This window comes from Muntiacus reevesi, chromosome 5, assembly GCF_963930625.1.
Source record: "Muntiacus reevesi chromosome 5, mMunRee1.1, whole genome shotgun sequence".
Classification (NCBI taxonomy): domain Eukaryota; kingdom Metazoa; phylum Chordata; class Mammalia; order Artiodactyla; family Cervidae; genus Muntiacus; species Muntiacus reevesi.
Window position 1 is genome coordinate 64,316,806 of NC_089253.1, and position 26,373 is coordinate 64,343,178.

Consider the following 26,373-nt stretch of genomic DNA (forward strand, 5'->3'; position numbering starts at 1 on the left):
CTGTATATTTGGACATTTAAAAATCACTTGTAAATAACTCATGGATTAAATGGGTTAACCAGGTGGTGCTGGTTATAAGTACTCCCACTTGCCAATGCAGGAGAGGTAAGTGATCCAGGCTCAGTCCCTGGGTTGGGAAGATCCCCTGGAGGAGGGCATGGCATGCCACTCCAGTATTCTTGCCTGGAGAATCCCATGGACAGAGGAGCCTATTTAGCTACAGTGGATTGGGTTGCAAAGAGTCACACATGAATGAAACAACTAAGCATGCATGATGGATCAAAAATTCAATCACAGAGATAATTATAATTATAATATTTTGAAATTAATTATATTAAAATCTCAATATATCTACATTTGTGGACTACAACTATAACAGTGATTAGAGAGAAACATAAATGATCTTATATAAAAATGCAAAAATAAATAATCTCATAAAAAGTAAATGGAAGTTGAGTAATTTCAATCTGATGCAATTAGTAAGAAGGAAATAATAGTCATAAGAGCACAAACAAAAGAAAAAGAGCAACAGTAATAGTAGAAACAGCAAAAAAGAAATTAATTCTCGAATAGGCACATTAGCAAGACCAAGTAAGAGAGGGAACAAGTGAGAGTATAAATTACCTACATCAGAAATTAAAGAGGGAATATAAATACTGATCTTTGCATAGACAATAAAAGGTAATTAAAGGGTTTTCATGCCCAACTCTATGCCAAGAAGTGGAGCAATCTTGAAAAACCACAACTTGCCACACGTCACAGAATTTCCCTCTGCAAACTAAAGAAGCTCTCGAGGCCCCTATGCTTTCAGAGCTGAGTTCTCTCAAATGTGTTTGGAAGAGTTGATAGCAACCCTATATGATATCTTTTATAAATCAGAAAAGAAGTGAACTTCCAAACTCATTTTGTGAAGGCAGAATAACCCTGACATAGAAACATGAACATTACAGTTTGCATTGCCTCCCACAAAAGATATGATGAAGTCCTAACTCCTGGTACCTTTGAAGGTGAACTTATTTGGAATCAGGGTCTTTGTGCATGTAAATAAATTAGTCTAAACTTATACCAATTAGGGTGGTCCTTAATCCATGGGACTTATCTCCCTATAAGAAGAGAAGACACTGACTCATGAGGAGAGAAGACCATGTGGAGATGGGACCACTAGGGAGGCAGAGATGGAAAACTAGTGGAGAGTCACAAACACTTGAGTTGGAAATGTCAATTACTTCATTGTGAATATTAAATACTAATGGTGATGAAATGGCAAAAGTAGAGGAGAAGAGGATAGGCATATATGATACAGAATATCAATACTAAATAATCTCTGAAAATGGAGAGGTTCAACAGATGCAGAGCACGGTGTTAGAAATAGATTAGTACAATTAGGATGACAATAACTAGAATTTACTGAAAACTTTACATATGCTTAACATTGTATAGGCAAGCAGAAAATCATTAAGACATTCAATGAAACTGCTATATTGCACAAAATTAATACATAATTAGGTAACAAACTAATACAACCAACAAACAGCTTTGAAAGTTAAAGTGAAAGTTGCTCAGTCATGTCCAACTCTTTGCAACCCTATGGACTATACAGTTCATGGATTCTCCAGGCCAGAATACTGGAGTGGGTTGCCTTTCTTTCCCTTCTCCAGGGGATCTTCCCAACCCAGGGATCAAACCCAGGTTTCCCACATTGCAGATGGATTCTTTACCAGCTAAGCCATCAGGGACATCCAAGAATACTGGAGTGGGTAGCATGTCCCTTCTCCAGTGGATCTTCCTGACCCAGGAATTAAACAGGAGTCTCCTGCATTGCAGAAGTATTCCTTACCAACTGAGATATCAAAATATATTTCATTTATGATTTCCCCTCCAAAAAGCTTTAGATTGATTTTTAATATTTGAATACACTCAAAAACCCTCAATTAATGCATTCTTTCTGTCAAATACAGCTTTGAAAATATGGTGGGTCCATGGAGGTTTATTTGAGTGTATTCAAATATTAAAAATCAATCTAAACATTTTTTGGAGGAATCATAAATGAAATATATTTTCATACTATCATAAGGTCTTTTCACATTTTTTCCCAGTGTTATCATACACATAAAGCTATAAACAGCCACAACAGGATTAAAAAAAATCCTGTATTTTAGTTTTTACAAATCCTACAGCAAGAGGCAGGAGAGAGGAAGAATGTGTATAGTTGTAGTTACTTAAATTTTTGAAGTCTTGTTTCTTCTTGAAAGTGATGCCAAAATATTACAAATTTCTCAAGAGGCCATTTTATAACAAGGAACTCTTGTATTTACCTATAAAAATCCAGCGTCAGATGTGTAATCTCTTGTACTGAACATCAGAGTCTAGATATGCTGTCAGACAATATCTGTGATGGTGAGGATGAATGGACAAAAGTCTCTTGGGGTTTTTTTTTTTTTTTTTTTTTTATCAGTTATTTCCAAGTTTTTCTTAGTTGTATCTGACAGTGTTATAAATCCATTTATCCTGTTAAAGCTGGCCACTCAACTTTGATAAGTAAAAGAGTACTTTTATTAATAATGCTTTATAATAGTTTTTTATTTCAAAACATGATGCACTTTGTCAATTTTTAAATAGTAATGCCTTTGTGGTCTTGGCTTTATGATTAATTCATCATATTCATTGAATGGTTATTATGTTTGGGAGGTGTAGAGATGCCCACAATATTCTGAGCAATTGATCAAAACTTCTTAAAGGGAAAGAAAAAACATTCTTTTGATGAAATGCAACATTATAAAATATAACTGGCCTCTTTCCTTTCTTTTTTCTTGTTCACTGCTATAATTCTGCAAAGAAATGGATAGGAGCTGCTTTTGCTCTAGATGGTTTTGAATTAGCTACATAATTCTTATGCAGAAACATTACTTAAAGAACAATTCTCTCCCCTTCATAAACATACCAAAATTTCTATTATAAGGTATGCAAAGTTTTACACTATTTTAAATCATGTGTGTGTGTGAGTGTGTGTGTGTGTGTTCAGTTGCTCAGTCATGTCCGACTCTTTTGCAAGCCTATAAACTTTAGCCAGGCAGGCTCCTCTGTCCAGGAGATTTTCCAGGCAAATCCAGAGTTGCTATTTCCTACTCTAGAAGATCTTCCCCACCCAGGGATCAAATCCACATCTCTTGTGTCTCCTGCATTGGCAGATGGATTCTTTCAACCTTATATTTTACTAACTATACTAATCAAGTATTTTGCTGTGTGTGTTAATTGCTCAACTGTGTCTAACTCTTTCTTTGTGACCCCATGAACTGTAGCCCTCAAGGCTCCTCTGCCAATGGAATTCTCCAGGCAAGAACACTGGAATGGGTTGACATTCCCCACTCCAGGGGATCTTCCCGACCCAAGAATTGAACCCAGACCTCCCACATTGCAGGCATATTCTTTATCATGTGAGTGACCAGGGAAGCATCAGATGAATATCAAGTACATCTCATGCCTGCTGATAAGCCATGTTGAAAAAGAAGTATCTCTATAAACTTCTCACTGGTAAGCAGAGGCTGTAGGCAAGATGAACCAAAGTCAAGTAAAAGCTTAGTAATTCAAGCTGTTCTCTACACTGTAAGTAGGTCTCCAACCAAAGTGGAAAGCTTCTATATTGGTGCCATCATAAAGCTGATAACCAGCTGCTAGATTTGCCGGGTAGACCAGAGACCGAAAAGTAATCACACCTATGGGCAACGTTTTATTCACAGTCTCATCAGAAATCTTGTAGAAGTCACTCTGCCGGTTTCTAGTGCATGGATGGACCAAATAATAAAGGAAGAAAAACATGGCTAGGTTTATGGCTACCACACTGGTCCTCTCCAGAAGGTAAATAGTCACAGGGGTAATTTTGTAATTGCTCTGATTCCAAATCAACAGGAACGAAATTCAACTCACCGGCAAGTTCAATAATGTTCTGCGGAGCTTGAATATTGTTGCTGCATATATAAACATGCCAGTCGGCATCCTTAGGTCCTAATGGAAGTGCCCAAGCTGTTGCCATTCACTAAGTCACGTCTGACTCTTTACTACCTCACCGACTGCAGCATGCCAGTCTTCCCTGTCCTTCAGTATCTCCTGGAGTTTGCTCCAGCTTATGTCCATTGAGTCAGTGATGCCATCCAACCATCTCGTCCTCTGTAGCCTCTTCTCTTGCCCTCAATCTTTCCCAGTGTCAGGGTCTTTTCCAATGAGTCATCTCTTCACATCAGGTGGCCAAATATTGGAGCTTAAGCATCAGTCCTTCCAATGAACATTCAGGGTTGATTTCCTTTAGGACTGAGTGCTTTAATTTCCTTGCTGTCCAAGGGACTCTCAAGAGTCTTCTCCAGCACCACAGTTTGAAGCATCAATTCTTTGGCAATGAGCCTTCTTTATGGTTCAACTGTCATATCCATACACAACTACTGGAAAAACCACAGCTCTGACTAGACAGACATTTGTGCAAATTGATGTCTCTGCTTCTAAATATGCTATCTAGGTTTGTTATAGCTTTTCTGCCAAGGAGCAAGCATCTTTTAATTTCAAGACTGCAGACACTCTCCACAGTGATTCTAGAGCCCAAGAAAATAAATTCTGTCATTGTTTCCCCTTCTATTTGCAATAAAGTGATAGGACCAGATGCCCAAGTTGAGACAACATTAAATCCTTTCACAATCAAAGAGTCCAGGAATAATGAAGCCAAATATTCCACATTGGATGTTGGGTATTGGTTTATCCTTGTGTTATTGCTCACATCAATCAAAATTCACCCACAGCAGATGTCTCAGGTCCCACTGCAAAATATAATGTTCCCATATATGGCAACAACATTATATTTGATATGATTTGATTAGAGCAACTTCTTGGTGGGTGACATCTACCACGTGGTGATAAAATTCAGCAGCAAATTTAGGATTTCTGCTTCCTGTGACTACATCACGATAGCCACACCTAATAAGTCAAATGGTCAGGGACTTAGCAAAATTTCTACGGCCAATTATACCTATAGTGGCCTTCCTTGCATCCTTTTTTTTTTTTTTTTTGCCATGCCCTGTGGCATGTGGGATCTTAATTCCTTGACCAGGGATCAAACCAGTGCCCCATGCACTGAAAGCATAAAGTCTCAACTGTACCACTAGCAAAGTGCCTTTCTTGCATCTTTGATACTATGTCCCCCCCTGAGGCCAAAGAGTTTCTCTAAGGCTCTTGTGGCTTCCCATCAGTGTTTCATTCCTTGATATAGACTCTTCCTAGATCACCAGGGATATCCTGAGAATCTGGTTAAAACAAAGAATCTGTTTCAGTAAGTCTGGAGGGAGACTGAAGAATCAGCATTTCTAATAAGATGATGCCAACGCTGCTTGTGTGCAGTCTCCTTGAACAGCAAGGCTCTCTGTACCCCCCGACTGGCCCTTTTTTCTGTGATGCCCTTTGTCTGTTCCTCCCTTCTCTCTGAGTCACATCAGAAAATTAGATCATGGTATTTCAGAAGCTGTCCATGGCTGCCGATCCCCCTCAGAGGATGTCAAAATATAGAGCCAGTAGTTTGGCTCAAGCAGTGGAAGGCAAAGGATACACTTTCTGTGTAGTGATGAAGGAAAAACACACTTGACAGAAGATGAAAAGAATATTTTACGGACATGCAATGGAAAAGAGAAATACTTAAGTATTAGTATCTCAGTCATGTCTGACTCATTGCAACCCCATGGACTGTAGCCTGCCAGGCTCCTCTGTCCATGGGATTTCCCAGGGATTCTTAGGTAAGAATACTGGAGTGAGTAGCCATTCCCTTCTCCAAGGGATCTTCCCAACCCAGGGACTGAATCCAAGTCTCCTGCACTGCAGGCAGATTCTTTACCATCTGAGCCCCCAGGGAAGCACAGAAATATTTAAGGGAGAGAGATAAAATAAGAGAGAGAAGAAAACAACAATATTAAAGGAATGGGATGAAGCACAAAGGCAATTTCTGTGGCTCAAAAGCTTGACAAGCCATTCAAGAAATATCTGGGAAGTCCCATCCCTAGAAGTTTTGCCCTGTAACTGTGTTCTCCTCTCTTGCTGCTGCGGTCACCAGCTTTAGAAAACAGTCCATTGTGAATATTTTTATGTTTCCTTAAGGCCCAGACTTTCTAACCCAAGAGCACTGGCAAGCTTGGTTAAAGGATGATTGCTCAGAAGCTCTATATTGTATATCACTCCAAAGAGACTATGGGAATTAGACTCATCTGACCTGGAGATGTTTGCTCAGATTCCAGCATAGTAAAAATCTAGGTACCTTCCTAATACTCTCCCCAGAAAAGATTTATTTTATTTTGTTTTGTTTTGTTGCAACTCAAAGTAAACAACTTTCTTTCAACCAAGGGGAGGTTGGGCCCCATAGACTGTCTTCTACAAGTTCTGAATCACATAACATTTAAGATTCTTGAGGGCTTCCCTGGTAGTTTGGTGGTAAAGAATCCATGTGCCAATGCAGGAGACATGGGTTCAATCCCTGGGGCAGGAAGATCCTACCTGCCTCAGAACAACTAAGCTGGTGGGCCATAACTGGTAAGCCTATGTTTTATAGCCCGGAAGCCACAACTACTGAGACCACACACCCAACAAGAGAAGACACCACAATGAGAAGCCCGTGCACAGCAACTATAGAGTAGGCCCCACTTGCTGAAAATAGAGAAAAACCCACGCAGCAATGAAGACTCTGCACATCTAAAAATAAATACATAAAAATTTAAGGAAAAAGATTCTTAAGCTGCAGGAACTCACAAACATTTGGCTGACACTGTACCCCTCCATTGGCATCAGGGCTCCAGGAAATAGCACTGAGATTCCCTATGAGAATTAGACTTTTCTAGCCCAGAGATTACATGGTTTCTGTCAACACACACACATACAATTTCATGAAAACACTTATCAAGCACCTGCACAGAGAAGTTCTATGCCTGGTTCTTCACTCTGTAGTGCCTGTATCACTGTTTCCTGGACTCTGACCCTCTAGGTCTCATCACCTAGACTTTGCTTCACTCTTCTAAGCCAGGTCCACTGTAACCCCCAGAATTAAGTGTCCCATTCTTCACTATGACCAACCCAATCCTGTGGTTATGAATATCAATTCTTTGCAACCTGCTTCTAACCCTGATTTTAGTCAAATGTCCAGGACTTAAATGTGTTAGGTACATCTCTGAAAGACATACTCTCTATTAACTTAGAAGCATTTGATCTCAGAAAATGCAAAGATTAGGTGAAATTAATTTGTAGGAACTGTTGAAGCCGCTCAAAACATATCTCAAGTATATTTGCTTTCATAAGACTAGTCAAACTCTAAATGGATTATATTTTTCTTATTACAAGTATTTATTCATAGTACAAGTATGACTGTAAAGATTTCATTGCTATTATTTTAAGCTTACCTTATCATGCATATAATGTTCTGAAATGTGTTTTTATATACTATAGTAATAAAGAACACAATATAATATATACTAATACATATCTCAGGCAAAGCTATGCCCTTGAATAGGCTGATTATCCTATTCTTGTGACTGAGTTTGACTCCTAAAACACTCTATGATTAGTTATCTATTTGTCATTAAGTGAAAACAGAAGACTAAACTTGGATCTAAAATTGAAAATACAACCCACAGGCTGAAATTTTAATATAACAGAAGTAAGATGCCTTAGTTTAAATCAGTAATATGCCAACAAAGGTTTTTGGATAAATAACTAGGTACTAGTAATGGGGTATAAATATGAATTAGATACAAGGTAAAAATGAAAAGAAATACACAATTTGTGGAAAAGATAAACCTGAAAATGACTACAATCTTATATGATTTATATTGCCATTAAATTTAATGAGAAGTGATACTTGTGTGAAATGGATGAGCTAGAAAATTCTACTTTGCCTGAAATTCACTGTGGGCAAAACCTGATAACTCATATTCACCTCCAGATAAAGTTGTATTTATTCAAGCTGTACCTTCTGTCCAAATTCAAATCCTTTTTGGCTGTACTAATTGTTCTTATCTCTTTTTAGGTTGAATTACATCTTCTTAATTTTTCCAAAAATGTTTTCAAGCATCAGTTATACAAGGTGTAGTAATTTTGTAATATATTTTAGTTAAAAATCTGTCTCTTTCACAGATAAAAGATTGGGTAATATCAGAATATTATATATCATGCGTGTTCTGTCTCTATTATTTAGCACAGTATTAGGGTTTTTCACAGTGTTCTCAGAATAATTTCAAATCTTCAGAAATGAGAAATCAATAAAGAGTCACCTAGTCACCTTAAATTTTCTTACAGTTATTGTCACAAGAAATTATATTACTGCAAAATCTATAGCACAGCAATGAACCTTGATTGCTTGAAGAAAAATCATATTCAGTGCTGAAGCTGATAAATGTTTTAAAAATACTGCAAATGGTTAGAAATGATCTATGGCAAAAACTTTATAAAGATTTCCCTTGGGTTTTTCACAGAAAAATTACCAGATTAATACTATGTGATTAAAGTAGAAAAACCACTTCCCAAGTTAAATAAGTTTGTACTATTAAGATCTAGGAAAGGTTAGAAGAAATTGTTCTCTTAAAAGTATTTTTCTTATAACTAAGTCTCTATAATAAAAGATTACAGCCATCACATGAATTTTTTTTGTTTATTTTTAAGGAACAAATGTAAGCATGTATTTTTTCTAAAATATCAAATGCAATTTATGTCAATTTTTCTCTTTTTTATATCTATATAAATTTTATCCTAAATTGCTATCACATTGTGAGAGTCACACTTGTATATTTAAATATTAATAAGGTTTTTGTTGTTAATAAATTCTTTCCATTCTTTTAATTCTAATAATCTCATGATTTTAATGCAAAACTATTAAGTCCATAATAATTCTAACTTAGCCTATGCATTTACTGGTGTTTTAATTTCAAAATGAATCCTTTATTTCTATTTATCCTATATTTGCATGTAAAATGCTTAAATTATATATCAAACTTTTGTTATTTATACCTGTAAATTTGAACAAAGAATGAACATCTGATGAACACACCAGATTAAAGAATGCAGTGCAAGTGTACTGCTTTGATCAAGTAAGATTATATTATATGTTACTTTCACATTGTTACATGCTATTTATGATATATACTTTGTTTGATATATACTTATTGACAGGGCATCAAAAATAAGCTTCAATATTTTCTAAAAACATACTAGAAGATAATAAAGCATATTCCATTACATCCCAAATTTCTCATCCTATAATCTGTTTTTTTTTTTTTTTTTTTTTTTTTTTTAAATATTATTTTATTAGTTGGAGGCCAATCACTTTACAACATTTCAGTGGGTTTTGTCATACATTGACATGAATCAGCCATATAGTTACATGTATTCCCCATCCCGATCCCCCCTCCCACCTCCCTCCCCACCCGACTCCTCAGGGTCCTCCCAGTGCACCAGGCCCGAGCACCTGACTCATGTATCCCACCTGGGCTGGTGGTCCGTTTCACCATAGATAATATACATGCTGTTCTTTCAAAACATCCCACCCTCACGTTCTCCCCCAGAGTTCAAAAGAGGTCCTGATTAAATGTCTTATGTTAGATTGTTCAAGTGTTACAGCAAAAGATGTAACTCTAGCTTGTCAGGGAGATTCTTACTTTCAAGAGCCAAGAATATTTATAATTCTTCTTGATTTTGAAAATAAAATGTCAATAAATACATAGGCTAAGTTAAAGTTATTATTGAATTAATAGTTTTGCATTAGAATCATGAGAAAATTATTAGAATTATAAGAATGACAATATATAAATAAAATTATATGAATGATAATGTGCCAAGAATGTTCAAACTATGGCACAATTGCACACATTTCACAAGCTAGTAAAGTAATGCTCAAATTCTCCAATCTAGGCTTTAACAGTACATGAACCGAGAACTTACAGATGTTCAAGCTGGATTTAGAAAAAGTAGAGGAACCAGAGATCAAATTGCCAACATCTGTTGGGCCATGAAAACTCAAGAAAATTCCAGAAAACCTCTACTTCTGCTTCATTGACTACACTAAAGCCTTTGACTGTTGTTGATCACAACAAATTGTGGAAAATTCTTCAGGAGATGGGAATAACAGACCACCTTACCTGCCTCTAGGGAAACCTGTATGCAGGTCAAGAAACAACAGTTAGAACCAGACATGGAACAACAGACTGGCTCCAAATTGGGAAATTAGTATGTTAAGGCTGTATATTGTCACTCTGCATATTTAACTTATACAGAGTACATCATGTGAAATGCCAAGTTGGATGAAGCACAAGCTGGAATCAAGGTTTCCAGGAGATATATCAATAACCTCAGATATGAAGACGACACCAACAATATGGCAGAAAGTGAAAAGGAACTAAAGACCCTCTTGAAAGTGAAAGAGGAGAGTGAAAAAACTGGCTTAAAACTCAACTTTCAAAAAACGAAGATCATGGCATCAGGTTCCATCACTTCATTGCAAATAGATGGGAAACAATGAAAACAGAGACAGACTTTATTTTCTTGGGCTCCAAAATCACTGCAGATGGTGACTGCAGTCATGAAATTAAAAGACACTTGCTCCTTGAAAGAAAAGTTATGACAAAACTAGGCAGCATATTAAAAAGCAGAGACATTACTTTGCCAAGAAATATAATCAGTGCTACGTTTTTTTCAGTAGTCATGTATGGATGTGAGAGTTGGACTATGAAGAAGACTGAGCACCTAAGAATTGATGTGTTTGAACTGTGGTGTTGCAGAAGATTCTAGAGAGCCCCTTGGACTACAAGGAGATCAAATCAGTCAACCCTAAAGGAAATCAGTCCCAAATATTCATTGGAAGGACTGATGCTGAAGCTGAAGCTCCAATACTTTGGCCACTTGATGTGAAGAACTGACTCACTGAAAAAGACCCTGATGCTGTGGAAGACTGAAGGCAGGAGGGGAAGGGGACGACAAAGAACGAGATAGTTGGATGGCATTACCGACTCAATGGACATGAGTTTGAGCAAGCTCCAGGAGTTGGTGATGGACAGGGAGGCCTGGATTGCTGCAGTCCATGGAGTTGGAAAGGGTTGGACATGATTGAGTGACTGAACAAAGAATGATAATGAGAATTCATGGGAAAAACTAGAAAAAGCTAGCAACAAAGCCAAGAACTAGAAAACAAACTAGAGGAGAAAAATTTCCCTTCTATATGAAGCATAAACAACTTTGAAGGATGGAATTTATCCTCTCTATATTCTAGTTGAATTATAAATAAAATTAAGTATCACAATATTTATAGTAGCTTCAACTAGATTCATTACTTTTTTGTTTACATCACATGAGCATTCTGTGTATGCTCTGTATATTTAAAGCTGCATATATTTGTACATATGACAGAACCCAATTTATGTGTTTAGTTCCTCAGCTGTGTTTTTGCATCATAATTACAAATAAGGTTTAATATTTAGCAAATTTGCTTAATAAATGTAAAAACAAAAACTCCCTAAAGCCACACTACTATATAGCAATTAAATTTATGAATGTTAGCATTTATTTTGAAAATTTATTTTAAAGGCAGCTTTAACAAATTAAAGATTTACTGAATTATTTGATGTATATGTTCTTACTTAGTGAAAGCATCATATTAGTAACAGAAACATGTAGAAATGATCAATAATCATTTATGAGACAGATCCAGCTTGTCAGTTCATATTATTTTATATATTGCTGTGTTGGTAATGAGTGTAAAAGTAAGAATTAAATGACTTAATTAAAATAAAATTTAAAATCCTACTTTAATGTAAAATCTGCCTCTTTGAACTTAGAAAACATTTGTTCTATGATAAAGCTTTTCTCATACATGGATACAGCATTGCTATTGCAATTCTGGTCTTGACACTGACCTAAGACTTAGACTTCATTCTCTACTCCTTTCAAACACTCATCGGTTTCTGTTTAGTGTTCAATAAAAATGAATGAGGTAACAGAGATCACTTGCTCAGGTCGAAATTTTTTAATTTTCCACTTGGAAAATCTTTGCACAAATCTTAAAGTACTGTTGGAAGAAATTAATGTTCTCCATGCCATCTAATTTATGTATAAATTAACTAGTTTGGGAATTATCCATTATATAATAGCTTATCGCCACATCCACTGGTCAGTGTTCACCAGTTTCAGTACACTTGGGTTCCTCATCTTGTCCCCGCTTACTAGCAAGATCTGCTTTACAACTCCTTGTTATATTTTCATTCTCATGAAATAGAAGTGAAAGAGTTAGTTTTTCAGTCATGTCCAACTCTTTGCGACCCCATGGTCTGCCCGTCACTCTGCTCTGTCCATGGAATTCTCCAGGCAAGTATACTGAATGGGTTGCCATTTCCTTCTCCAGGGGATCTTCCTGACCCCAGGGGTCAAACCCAGGTTTCCTGCATTGCAGGTCGGTTTTTCACCATCTGAGCCACCAGGGAAGCCTTTCATTCTCATACTCCTATCCAAAGCCTAATTTGCCAATAAGATCATTTTTAAAAATAGGTAAAAAGCATTTTTATATCCTTATATATTAAATGGGTTCCAAACGTAAGATTTCTATGAAATAAAATTTACAATTTGAATCATTTTATTTGTCTACAAGATCGACTTCTATTGATGATTCCCACCTGTCCCTAGCACTCTCTTTCCTTGGCCAATGGCGCAAAATGACTCTGATGTTCGTGCTAGTCACAGATAGTCTTTACTGGTCCCTGTTCTTCAATCCAAGCCAAGAATTCGTTCTGTTCAGGTTTTTACTCTCTATTTCAAGTCACTATTATGCCATTCTTGAATTACTGCAAATCTTTCAAGACAATTTTCCTTGTCTCTGGCATTTTCCACCTCTGAAATTCTCTTAGCAACTTTGCTTGTTACTGTGTGTATACCTTAACTTAGCACTTATGACACAGTACTGCAATTGCCAATTCAGTGTCTTGTTATATATCTAGATAGTAAATTCATTAAAAATGGGACTATCTTCTTCAACACTGTATTACTAGCTCACTATAAAATGTGTGAAACGTATGATAAGCAAAATACAATTTTCAGTAAACAACCCCCTTGATCTGCTATTTAGATTGCCATCTTGTGTTTTTCAGTGCTTTTTCTATCACATTTATCAGAATATCATAATTATCCAATGGTTCCACTGATTAATCAACCACACAGCATTAGCAAACATGGGCCAGAGGTTTTTGTACCTATCATCATAGTGAACTTGTTCTCACAGAAACTGTTAATGTTGTAATGTTACTATTAACTAACAATTTCTTCTATTATTTATTGTTAATATGCAGAAAGTAGAATAAATGGACATTCAACAAATGCTGAGGTAGTGCACATATTGTGTTTTATTTCCTTCTAGGCTCTTAGTCACAAAAAGATTGCCATTAATTAACTAATTAATTCAATACATACTTTTGAAATCATGCTATGGGATAAGAATTTCCATAAGAGCTGAAGCTAGAAAAGTGGGTAAAGTCGCTCCTGAATCCCCATTAAAATTGGATTACAGTTAGAATATGTGGATATAGGTCAAATAATTGAAAAAATACATCTTATAAACAGTAAAGAATAGGATGCTTTGGGTAACTTAAAATAAGACAAACTAGTATAGAAGATAAGAGGGAAGTAGAAAATTGTGAAGCTGAGGATGTCAGTGAAAAATGAAGATTATCATTTAAAGAAGCAAGATCAGGAGCTTAGAAACTTGAATGAATCACTGGGTAAGATAAAATTACAGACTGATGGGATAAGAGAAAAGCACCATCGGAGTTGGGGGCACCAAAGCAAAGTCTTTTACTTGGGACGGTGGTGTTTTGAGATGCTTGTGAAATACTTAAGTGGTTAGTACTAAGAAATAGTCAACTCTAAGGACATGAGGCCCAAGAATTAGATGTGGACCTCAGAAATACACGTGTGAGACTATAGTATAAGAAGATTATAGCTGCACAGGAGTACGTGCCATCGTCTGTGGCAGGTTTAAAGAGTGAAAATTTTAAGACCTTGGCTGTGGCTCTGATGTTCCCTCAACATTAACCAAAAAGCAAAGGAGAAACCTGCAAAGGAATGTGACATGAGCCAGAGATAGAAAGAAAGCCATGTGAATAAAATGTCCCAGAACCAAAGTATTGAGGAAGAAGTCAACAAATCTAACACTCTGGGTGTCAAATATGTATGAAATAAAAAGTTTCCACTGGATCCACTGGCACATAGTTTGTGAAACTCATTTTGTTCAAACAAAAAGAATAAAAACAGAATGTCAGAAGTTGATTAGAAAGAGTTTAGGGAGGGAGGAAAAAAAGTAACTGTAAATATTTTTTGAAGACATGACTGTAAAAAGAGAATGGGAGAGACTAGAGTCTGGGGGATGCTGAGGAAAGTACCGGTAAAGGGAAACGGGTGGAACTTCTTAGAAAAGAAGATAATTGAAAATTTAGGTCTCTTAAAAGAGACTGGATGAGGGTTACACTGGCATCAGGAGAAGAGAGTATTATTCCACCACAACCAATAAGTAGGAAAGAATAACTTCAACTACTTTAGGTTTGCATATTTAATGGAAGAAAATTGAAAACAAAACTCTTAACATTTTTAGAATTTTCTATGAAAATGTGGCAGCTTATATATTGGCTGTGTTTTGGAAGAGAAAGCAGGAGATAATAGATAAGCATAATGAGAGAAGACTGTCCGAATGTGTGGAGATTATAGGTGCTACCGCAGAGTAAATTTCTAGAAGTTGCAAAAATGTCTTAATTAGCACTGTTCAATGATGAAGGTAGTTTTTAGGTGAACTAATAATTGCTATTGTACTATAAATTCTAAGCTGGTTACTTTCTTTTATTCCTCTAAATTCAAAAGTAATACTTATCTTTTCATGATTGCTAATTACTCATGACCTTGAATTTTTAACTTTTTTGTTGAAATCTATTTTACATAGGGTAAATGTGTACATATATTGATTTCCATTGTAATGACTTTCAACATATTCATCAACTGTGTAAACCATACCACTACAAAATACAGAAAATTTCTGTTGGCTTAGAAAGGCCCTTCATGGAACTTTTTCATTTCCTCCACATGAGATTTCTACTGTGTGCATTTCAAAACAGATTGGTTTGATGGAGCTCCAATGTTTCATAAAAGTGGAATCTTATATCGTGTACTCATTTGTATTTGCTTCTTCCACTCCTTATAATGATTATGACATTCATTTAAAGTGCTTTCATTGATCATTAGTTTGTGTTTTTTTTTGTTTTTTTTTTTATATATTCCTACATGTTATTACATTGCAGGTTGAGGCCATAGTTTATTTATCCATTATTCATTAGCTGACATTAGGATAGTTCCCAATTACTGGCTATTACATGTAAATTTCCTTGTACCTGCCTTTGGATTTCTGCTTTTATTTTTCTTGTTTAAGTACTTAGGAGTGGAATTGCTATATCATAAAGTTATTATCGGCTTCCCTAGTGGCTCAGATGGTAAAGCGTCTGTCTGCAATGCAGGAGACCTGGGTTCAATCCCTGGGTTGGGAAGATCCCCTGGAGAAGGAAATGGCAGCCCACTCCAGTATTCTTGCCTGGAAAATCCCATGGACCACAGAGCCTTGTAGGCTACCGTCCATGGGGTCGCAAAGAGTCGGACACGACTGAGCGACTTCACTTCACAAAGTGACTGTAATTTAATTAAAGAAGGAGCTTCCAAAGTTACTTTCCAAAGTGACTGTACTATTTTAGCCTCCTTTTAGCAATGTATGGAGAATTTCTGCTGTTCCACATCCTTATCAAAAATGTTTGTTGTCGCTGTTTATACCATTTTATTGAATTTCTGTCTTTCTTCTATTATTGGTTTATAAGGCTGTCTGAATAATTCATTTATTTTGGACCGAAATTCTTGTATATATAATAGTAGTAGTAGTAATAACTATTATTATTATACTTTCATAATAAAATATCAGTCTGTGTGGCTTAAACAACAGAAATTTATTTTTCACAAATCTGGAGGTTAGATGTTCAATATTAGTGGGTAAGCAGGTTTGGTTTCTATACCAGTCATATTGAATTAGGGCACCATGCTTATATCCTTCTTTAACTTTTATTAACTCCTTAAAAGCCCCATATCTGAATATGGTCATTTTGGAGAGCCATATGAATTTTGACTTCAACATATGAATTTTGGAAAGACAAATATATATAAACATATATTTATTTTATATAAATATAAAATATTTCCCCGTCCTGTTCTGTCATCATTTTGTGAAACATATTTTTTGATGGGCAGATTTTAATTTTGAAGGAATCCAACTTATGCTTTTCTAAAAATGTTACATTTTCTGGGTCCAATTTAAGAAATACTTGCTCACTCAAAATCTGAGAAAATATGTACCTACATTTTCTAGAAACTTTTTAATACCTGTATTTATATTTATCTCAATGATTCACCCCAAATTAATTTTTGATGTATGGTGTGAGATAAGTGACAAGTTTCAATGTTTTAAAGGATTTATAAGTTGTCCCAGCCATTTGTTTCAAAGATTTTCCCTTTTCCTTGGAACATCTTTGGCATGATTTTTTTTTAAATATTTTTGACCATTTAAGTGTGTGAGGAAAGTATTAGTTGCTCAGTCATGCCCGACTCATTACAACCCCATGGACTGTATAGCCCACCAGACACCCCTGTTCATGAAATTCTCCAGGCAAGAAAACTGGAATGGGTTGCTATTTCTTCCTCTAGGGGATTTTTCCAACCCAGGGATCGAGCTCTGGTCTCCAAATGTCTTTTATACCTTTTTATCCTCAGGTCCATGCCGCACTCTTTTGGTTAATGTGGAAATAGATGTCAGTTCAGTTCAGTTGCTCAGTCATGTCCCACTCTTTGCGACTCCAGGCCTCCTTGTCCATCACTAACTCCTGGAGTTTACTTAAATTCATGTCCATCGAATCAGTGTTGCCATCCAACAATTTCATCCTCTGTTGTCCTCTTCTCCTGCCTTCAATCTTTCCGTAACTCAAAGTAAATTACTATATGTCTTTTTAATTGGTTCTTCTTTTTAATGATCATTTGGCTATCCAATTTTTTTAATGTGAGATATTTTATTGTCATTTATTTTTAAATCAATTTGAATGTAATCTAAACACATACCATTTAGAAAACACTGAGGATTCAATGCATAAAAGTTGGTGCTATTACATTTGAATAAAGTTGGCAAGTTCTGTTACTTACTTAGTCCAGGAAATAGCATCAAGGAAACCTAATATATTGGAATAGATGTGTGAAGTCTGGCCCCCTGTTAACCTGAAACTGTCAATAATTAGAAACAGATGTGAAATTTTATCAGTTCCCCTGCAACCATTTAGATTCCTTACACATATTCTATTACTAATACTTTTTAAGCAGACTATCTCTCCTAGGTCCAACTATTCTGGAATAGTCTGCAGTACTAATCTTGCAAAAAAATATCAATCCCTAAGCCATCAAAACACAGTTTGATAACTTGCACAAATGCTTCAACAGCTCCTAAACCTTTCACTTCTTCCTGTAAATTCAATTTATAGAATGAGGTGAAAAAGTCACTTCAGTCAATATATCTTGTTGCAACACACATCAGTATTGGCACCTTTGTAGGTATTCCTAATTGGCAAGATCCAAGTGTAAAAATTTTTCCTTCAACATATTCAATTACAGATCGTGGAAGATTCTTGTTTTTTCTGATTTCTTGTATCTACTCTTTCATTAGGCTAAATTTCCCAAAGTTAGAGTCTTGCATTGTAGTTCTTCTTACTCTTCAGAAACTGCAAAGGGCTTTGGAATCTCAATTAGTTTAACTTTTAAGTCAGTCTCCTTTGGGGTCCGCTAAACAGATAGCTTAGGATGCTATAATGCTTGTGTGGTTGCTGCATTTGTTGTGATCCCTGAGTTGTTAATAGAAAGAACATCACCTCCTGCACAGGCACCACGTAGCCACTTTCCCAGGACAACAGCTGTCACCAAGGACCTGAGATAGAGGAAGGGAGGAGTCCTGCCTCCGCTAAGTCCAACTGCCTAAATAAAAGATACATATTTAAGTGCATCTTGTCAATTTCTGCCAAAAGACTGCTAGAATTTGGAGATAAATATTTTGGAAAGAAAGGACATCTTACCAGTTTGAGTCTTCTTATTTATGAAGATTAATTCATTTTTTCATTTGTCTTTCCTTTTTCTTTCATTTTCCCCCTTTTTCCCTTTTTTGAGAAGTTTTAAATAAAGAATTTATACAACTTTTGAAAAGTTTCAATTTAAACCCAAGTATTCTATTTCCTTATTTTGCTTTAAATTGGAAATGCTACATTATTGTTATTATAAAACAAAAATTGTAGTTATACAAAAATAAAATAGATTATATATTGACCTCATATGCAAAAACTTTAATAATTTGGGTTTTGTAGGTTCTTTTTTAAAATTATAACAGAATTTTCTATAATCCTATCACTGCAAATATAAATACTTTTACTTTCAAATTCTTATCAAATTATTTATTTTTTCATTACATAAAGTCTCCAGTCTGAAGAAGTAGTATCTCATTCTCAGGTTTAAGTTGAAAATACAGAGACCCTGAAAATTAAAAACTATCTTATGTGAAGTTCTTTCCTTAAATACTAATTATTTAATTGAGGGATTCATTTCTAATTTTTATTTTTTAGCTTAAATGTGTGCTGAATTCTGTTAAAGACTTTTTATTCAAGTATTGATAAGTATTATTTTCTTCATTCTGTTAATGTAGTGAATTTCAATAATTGACTTTTTAATATGAGACAAACCTTTTCTTCTTTTGTAAAAATTAATTTATTGAAGTATAGCTCATATATATACATTACCCATTTCATGTGTACAAATAAATGGCATGTAAGTTTATCAAGTTATGCAATAATTACCATAAATTTTAGAACATTTCATCATTTTAATAATACATATTTTCTGTTAAACCTCTGCCCATTCTCAGACAATTACTAACAATTACTAATAATCTACTTCTGCTCCCATAGATTTGCATTTCCTTAGCATTTCATATAAAAAGCAATACAATATACAGTCACTTATATCAGACTATGTTTTTTTGAACTGTGCATAATATTTTGAGGTTCAGCCACATCATAGCATATATCCGTAGTAATTCCTTTTTATTGATTTGCACTATTCCATTCTATGAATATACCATATTTTGTCCATCCAGTCACTAGATGAAACTCATTTAGGTGGTTTCCAATTTTTATTATTAATATGATGAATAATCTTGCAAAAATCATCCACCTGTAAGTTTCTATGTGGAAATATATACCATTTCTCTTGAACAGATAATCCCTAATGGGGTTGAATTGCTAGGTCATAAATTAAAATATATATATATACATTTATATATGTATATATATATTTATATGAATGTATATATACATATATATACATATATATGTATACATACATATATACATACATATGTACACATACATATATACATACATATATATACATATATACACATATATACACATTATATATATATATTTACATTTATATATATATATATGCTTAGTATTCTAAGAAATTTCCAAAATATTTTCCAAAGTGCATTCTTTTATGTCACCACCAGCGATGCCTGAGCATTCTCCTTTCTTCACATACTCCTCAACATTTGTAGCTGTCTTTTCATTCTTTTTTATGAACTGCTGGAATTTGATAATGGCTTGTTCAGCATTTGAATTATAATTTCATAAAATATAGTGCAATTTTCTCTTTTCAGTAATATTGTTAAGATTTCACTTCCATGATTTGTTCACTTTGTAAAATTAATACAAAACTGTTCTTTTACCATCTATTTTCTAAAGATTCTGTGAGAGAAGCATATACTTATGATACTCTTGGAGATGGGAGTTTTCTATAGTGATGGTCTGTTTTTTTTTCTTTTTCTTTTCATAGCTATAGAACTATTCAGATTTTATATTATTCCTGAGGAATATTTGGTCCTTTTTCTCTTTAAAGGAATTATTTCTTTTCTTTTAAGATGTTCAGTTTATTGTCATGCAACATTTTGTGAAAGTCTCTGATATTTATTTTTGTGTGATATGCAGGCTATCTTATCTTTCATATCTGATACTGGAAATTTATATTTCCCCACTCTTTTCTTTGAGTAATCTTGATGTTGTTCAGTCGGTAAGTCGTGTCTGACTATTTGTGACCCCATGAACTGCAGCTGAACTGCATCACACCAGGCTTCCCTGTCCTTCATATCTCCTTGAGTTTGCTCAAACTCATGTCCATTTAGTCATTCAACCATCTAAAACTCTGTTGCCCCTTTCTGCTCCTGCCCTCAATCTTTCCCAGCATCAGGGTCTTTTCCAATGAGTCCACTCCTCGCATCAGGTGGCCAAAGTATTGGAGCTTCAGTTATAGTCCTTCCAATGAATAGTCAATCCTTCCAATGAATATTCAGGGTTGATTTCATTTAGGATTGATTGGTTTGATCTTACAGTCCAAGGGACTCTCAAGAGTCTTCTTCAGTAAAACAATTCCAAAGCATCAATTCTTTGGCACTCAGCCTTTATGGTCTAACTCTCACCTCCATACATGACTCCTAGAAAAAAAAAATCACAGTTATGACTACTCAGATCTTTGTTGGCAAAGTGATGTCTCTGCTTTTTAATATGTTGTCTAGGTTTGTCATAGTTTTCCTCCCAAGGTGCGTCTTTTAATTTCATGGCTGCAGTCATCATCTGCAGTAATTTTGGAGCCCAAGAAAATAAAATCTGCCACTGTTTCCATTGTTTCCCCATCTATTTGCCATGAAGTGATGGGACTGGATGCCATGATCTTAGATTTTTGAATGTTGAGTTTTAAGCCCGCTTTTTCACTCTCCTCTTTCACCTTCATCAAGAGACTTTTAGTTCCTCTTTGCTTTCTGACATTAGTTTGAGATCAACTGTGTACCTAACGTTCTTGATATTTCCTCTGGCAATTTTGATTCCAGTTTGTACTTCATCCAGCTACACATTTTGTGTGATGTACTCTACATGTAAGTTAAATAAAGAGGGTGACAATATACAGCCTTGATGTAATCCTTTCCCAATTTGGAACCAGTCATTTGTTCTATGTCCAGTTCTAACTGTTGTTTCTTGACCTACAAACAGGTTTCTCAGGGGGCAGGTTAGGTGGTTTGATATTCCCATCTCTTGAAGAATTTTCCACAGTTTGTTATGATTCACACTGTCAAAGGCTTTAGTATAGTCAGTGAAGCAGAAGTAGTTGTATTTTTGGAATTCCCTTGATTTTTCTATAGCTAGGATTTAATTTTTGCATACTTATTTTCAAATAATAAAATTTGTTTCTTTTTCTTTCAGTGGCTCTTCTTTCTACTCATTGGTTTCCTCTTTTATCTTTATTATGTATGATCTTCTAAATAATTTGAGTTTAATTCGGTCTTTGTTTTCTGTCTTCTTAAGGGGAATATAAACAATTTAAGAACTTTCTTCATTTTAATATAAATATTTAGAATTATAAATTTGCCTCTAACACCCTTTTAACACTATCCAACAATTTGTGACACTGTTTTATAGTACCATTCGCTAAAAAATAATATCTTTATAGAATTTTTATTAACAATGGATATGAGCTGTTTAATTTACATATATTTGTTTTTCACTATCCCTTTCCGGGGGATCTTCTCCTCTCAGGAATCAAACCAGGGTCTCCTGCATTGCAGGTGGAGTCTTTACCAGCTGAGCTACCAGGGAAGTCCCTGTTGAAGTATAATATTGCACAGATATCAATTAAAATTGTTGTTATTGTGATTTTCTAAACAAATGATGCCCTTCTGTTTATTTTTCAATCAGCTATTGAGAGAAGACTAAAATCTCCATCTGAGATTTTGTTTTTGTCTACCTTTATTTGATACATTTTTTTTTCCTTCATCTATTTTTGTTCTATATTAAATTAATGCACATCTGGATAAATTGGCACTTTTCTATAATGTGTTATTAAATATGTTAACCTTTATTTTAATTACATGAAATACAGTAGCTTAAGTAGAGTACACACTGCTTGGCATGTAAAAAAGTGCTGAGTAAATCTTTCAGAATTATAGTTGCTATGTAGTGTTACAGTGAGCAACACAGTGATTCACAATTTTTAAAGGTTATTCTCTGTTAATGGTTATCATAAAATATTGACTATTCACCACTATGCACAACATATACTTGCAGCTTATCTCACAACTAATAGTTCGTATCTCCTATATCCCTTCCTTAAATTCTTCTGTTATTTGAAAGAATATATATCTCTATTAGCATTTCTTATCTTGGTGGTGGTTAATTGCTAAAGTGTGTCCAACTCTTGAGACTATATGGACTAGAGCTCGCCAAGCTCCTTTGTCTAGGGAATTTCCCAGGCAAGAACAATGAGTCAGTTGCCATTTCCTTCTCCAGGTGATCTGATCCTCCCAACCCAGGGATGGAACCTAGGTCTCCTGCATTTCAGGTATCCATCTTTGCCTAAGGTTTTCCTCTTGATTATCTTGTTTTGGGTTTGTTGTTTTGCTGATAAATGAGCTAATATTATTTCCAAAACTTTTGAAAAATGTCTGAATTAACTCTTCCAATAATTTTTCTACTCCAATTTTTCTCTCCCCCTTTTTCCCCCTTTTAACTCCCTCCATCCCTTTCCTCTGTGTTTCATCTTAGGCAGCACACTTGACCTATCTTCAAATTTTAACTAATCTTATCTGCTGTACTATTTAATCTGACTTTAAATTCATCTATTATGCTTTTATATGTGTTTCAGTTCGAAATTTTACATCTGGCTCTTTATATCTTTGGTGGTTGGTGGTTTAGTTGTGTTGGACTCTTGCCCACCAGGCTCCTCTGTCCATGGGATGCTCCAGGCAAGGTTACTGGAGTGGGTCACCATTTCCTTCTCCAGGGGAATCTTCCTGATCCAGGAATTGGACCCCCGTCTCCTGAATTGCAGGCAGATTCTTTACCAACTTCTCATAGCTCTATCAGTAGATATATCTTTTATCAGTAGAAAATCTTCATTGGTTCCCTCATTACACCTACCATTTACATTAAACCCTTAGACATATCTATAATTGCATTTTCTAAGCCCTTAACTACAAACTCCAACATAAAGTTTCTTTGGAGTCTATATTTATTACTACTTATTTAATTTCAAGTTTTTCATACATTTTCTTGCTTCTTCACAAATCTAGTAACTGTCTCAATTGTATCCCAGAAGTTATGGATGTTACCTTGTAAAGAGTCTGAGTTTTCCATTCTTCTCTTAAAGGTAAATTATGATGAAAATATAATGCAAATATAAATAACTAAGAGAAAATATACTAACAAATGATCAAAGTAAAGCAAATTAGATTGGCTTAAAATGTCATATATACATTTATTACGATGTAGTTATTAGCATAAATTATTATAAAATTAAGAAATTAAAAATCAATTTTTTTTAAATGTTGGAACTGAAACAGTAAAGATTTTAACCAACTATCTGAGTAACATATACAAGTAGATTATTATGTATATTTCTCATCTTTATAAGTGTTTTGTTTTTCTAACTTGATTTCAAGCTTTTTGAAGACTGTAAATTTCTTTATCTATTTTATAGACTCAGGAATATATTCTTTAATAGTAAGTCAATAGGAGTAGGTATATATCAATAAGTCATAATTATTAGAGAAATATGATAACTACCTTAAGTGAATTCTTGGAGTAAAATAAACAATGGTGGGATTTATTTGAGCTAAAAATGCTCACTGCTTATGAAAGTTAAACTTTTGTTATCCTAGATAAAAGTCTTTGACTCCCATTATTTAGATGCTTTATGTCTTGTCAAGTGGCTCCCTCCTTCATATTTCATAATCATTTGATGATAGCTATGCATATATTGCTGACTTATTCTTAATCTCCCTATTATTCTTAACCTCCTTATTAAGAATGTTTGTGAGATATTTTTAAAGGCAAAGCATAATGAGATCATTGGATAGCTAATGGAGACAATATGAATTTTTTTTTTTTTTTACTATATTTTGAATAAGTACCTTGAACCAAGAATCAGGAGAGCTGTAGTTGGCAATAAACTGTAGGATCCAATAGAAGATTATCTATTCAAATGCTGTGTGTGTACATTTGTGTATGTATCCTAATTGTGTTTTCTTTTGTTACAAAGTACAATTCAATTGAAGTGATCAAAGAATACTCAATTTAAGGATTAATATTTAATTTATTTGAAAAGTATTATGTGAAACAATGATAAAAACCTCCAATTGATAGTAACTTTTATACAGATCCAGTAAAAATAAATTCAGTTTTGAATATTTTAAAGTCTGGATATTTCTACCTAAATTTTCTAGTCATTGTGTAATAGCCAGGAATTGTCCTTATCTTGTTCTATTTAGCATTTCAATTTTGGTTATCTAGTTTTCATTAGTAAAGTTGGCCCTACTTTTATTGCTTTGAAATTTGTTGCTGGAAAAAGTTACATGTGGGTATTGATTTTTCTTCATGCAAGTTCTAATTGCTTATTTCCTGCACCAGTTGATATAATTGTTCATTAATGATTTCATGTTCCTTCTTTGTATCACTGGTTGGTGATTTGTTTCTCCAATAAATTCAAAATAACATGCCTTAAAGTAAAGACTTGAAAGCAATGCTCAGTTTTACCAACTCTGTGTTTTCAAAATCAAGATTTAGATGTAAATAAATGGGAAGAACTGACAAATTATGACTAACTCTTTACATGAAGTAGATTCTTTTTCTCCACTGCCCAAAATATCCCCACTTCTCCCTTCTTCTAATTTAGGCCTGACTAACATTAGTATTGGAGAAGGCAATGGCACCCCACTCCAGTACTCCTGCCTGGAAAATCCCATGGACGGAGGAGCCTGGTAGGCTGCAGACCATGGGGTCTCTAGGAGTCGGACACGACTGAGTGACTTCCCTTTCACTTTTCACTTTCATGCAATGGAGAAGGAAATGGCAACCCACTCCAGTGTTCTTGCCTGGAGAATCCCAGGGACGGGGGAGCCTGGTGGGCTGCCGTCTATGGGGTCGCACAGAGTCGGACACGACTGAAATGACTTAGCAGCAGCAACATTACAATGCCCTCCACAAGGTGAAAGCTACTGCACCCATATAGTTCAGTTCAGTTTAGTTCAGTCGCTCAGTCGTGTCCAACTCTTTGCAACCCCATGAACCCATATAGTAGGGGTATTCTTATGACACATCCTTACTTCTCTTCCTCCATGAGTCAGAAAAATTCTATGATCTGAGTTTACTAGAAACATAGAGAAAGTCTAAACATGTAAAATTACCTTCTGCATTCATTTCAAAGCCTAACTTTCAAAATTATTATTTCATGCAAACTAATAATGATTTGAATTTCAAAGCACAACAGTAAGATAGTAACTCTAGTCATTAGGATATTCTCTTCCTTGAAGCATCATCTATTTGATATTTCTAATACTGAGGGAAAGTCGCAGAACTAAACCACTTAAAATGGATAAACACAAAAATTTGAGGAAACGATTTCAAAATATTTTATGACTACTGTACACAAAGAAACATAAAATCAGATGACTATATCACCATGCAAGTGTACACTTCGATGTGGTTCTTATGTATTCAAAATATTTTCTTAGATAACTATTAAACTGATAGATAGGGGCTAGAGTCCACTGAAGCCCTTTTAAAATTATTCTAGATATTTTTCTTTTGATTATTAAGGCCTTAAGTTGTGTTCCCTAATGTTGATAGATTTTTATCTCATATTTCTAAAATACTCCTAAAATCTACTACCAACACTCATCTAGATAACAAAACTGAACAAAATTGGCCAAAGATAGAAAAAAACTTTCTGTGTGGTCCTAAAACAATCATTACTAAAATTTTTAAAAGAATGGTATTCATATGCCTTTTATATAGTCAATGAACATTAATTAAATTGCTATTACATTGAATTAAAGTATGACATAAGGTATGATTCCTTCATATTACATTCTCAAAGTGACAAAGCTATACTGAAGGAAATTATATCAGTGGTTGCCAGTGGTTATATTTGGAGAGAAGGTGTGACTGCAAAGGATCAATACAACAGTATTATATTATATTAAATCATAATATTAGTATAAATTAATATATAATAATATAAATTAATTAAATTATAATTAATTATAATTTATAGTATTAAATTATAGAATAATTTAAATAATCAAATAGTACAGTACAGAATAAGTTCTTGGTTATATTTACTTTTATTTAGGTCACTTATTTTTATATCAATAAGTAGAAGCAAAAATAATCT

General features: G+C 34.6%; 2 pseudogenes; both read right to left on the reverse strand.

Moving 5' to 3' along the window:
- Positions 1-3,475: 3,475 nt before the first annotated feature.
- LOC136169342 (metalloreductase STEAP2 pseudogene) lies at positions 3,476-16,845 on the reverse strand (annotated as a pseudogene).
- A 357-nt stretch (positions 16,846-17,202) lies between these two features.
- Positions 17,203-17,975, reverse strand: LOC136169955 (poly(A) polymerase alpha pseudogene; annotated as a pseudogene).
- Positions 17,976-26,373: the final 8,398 nt, after the last annotated feature.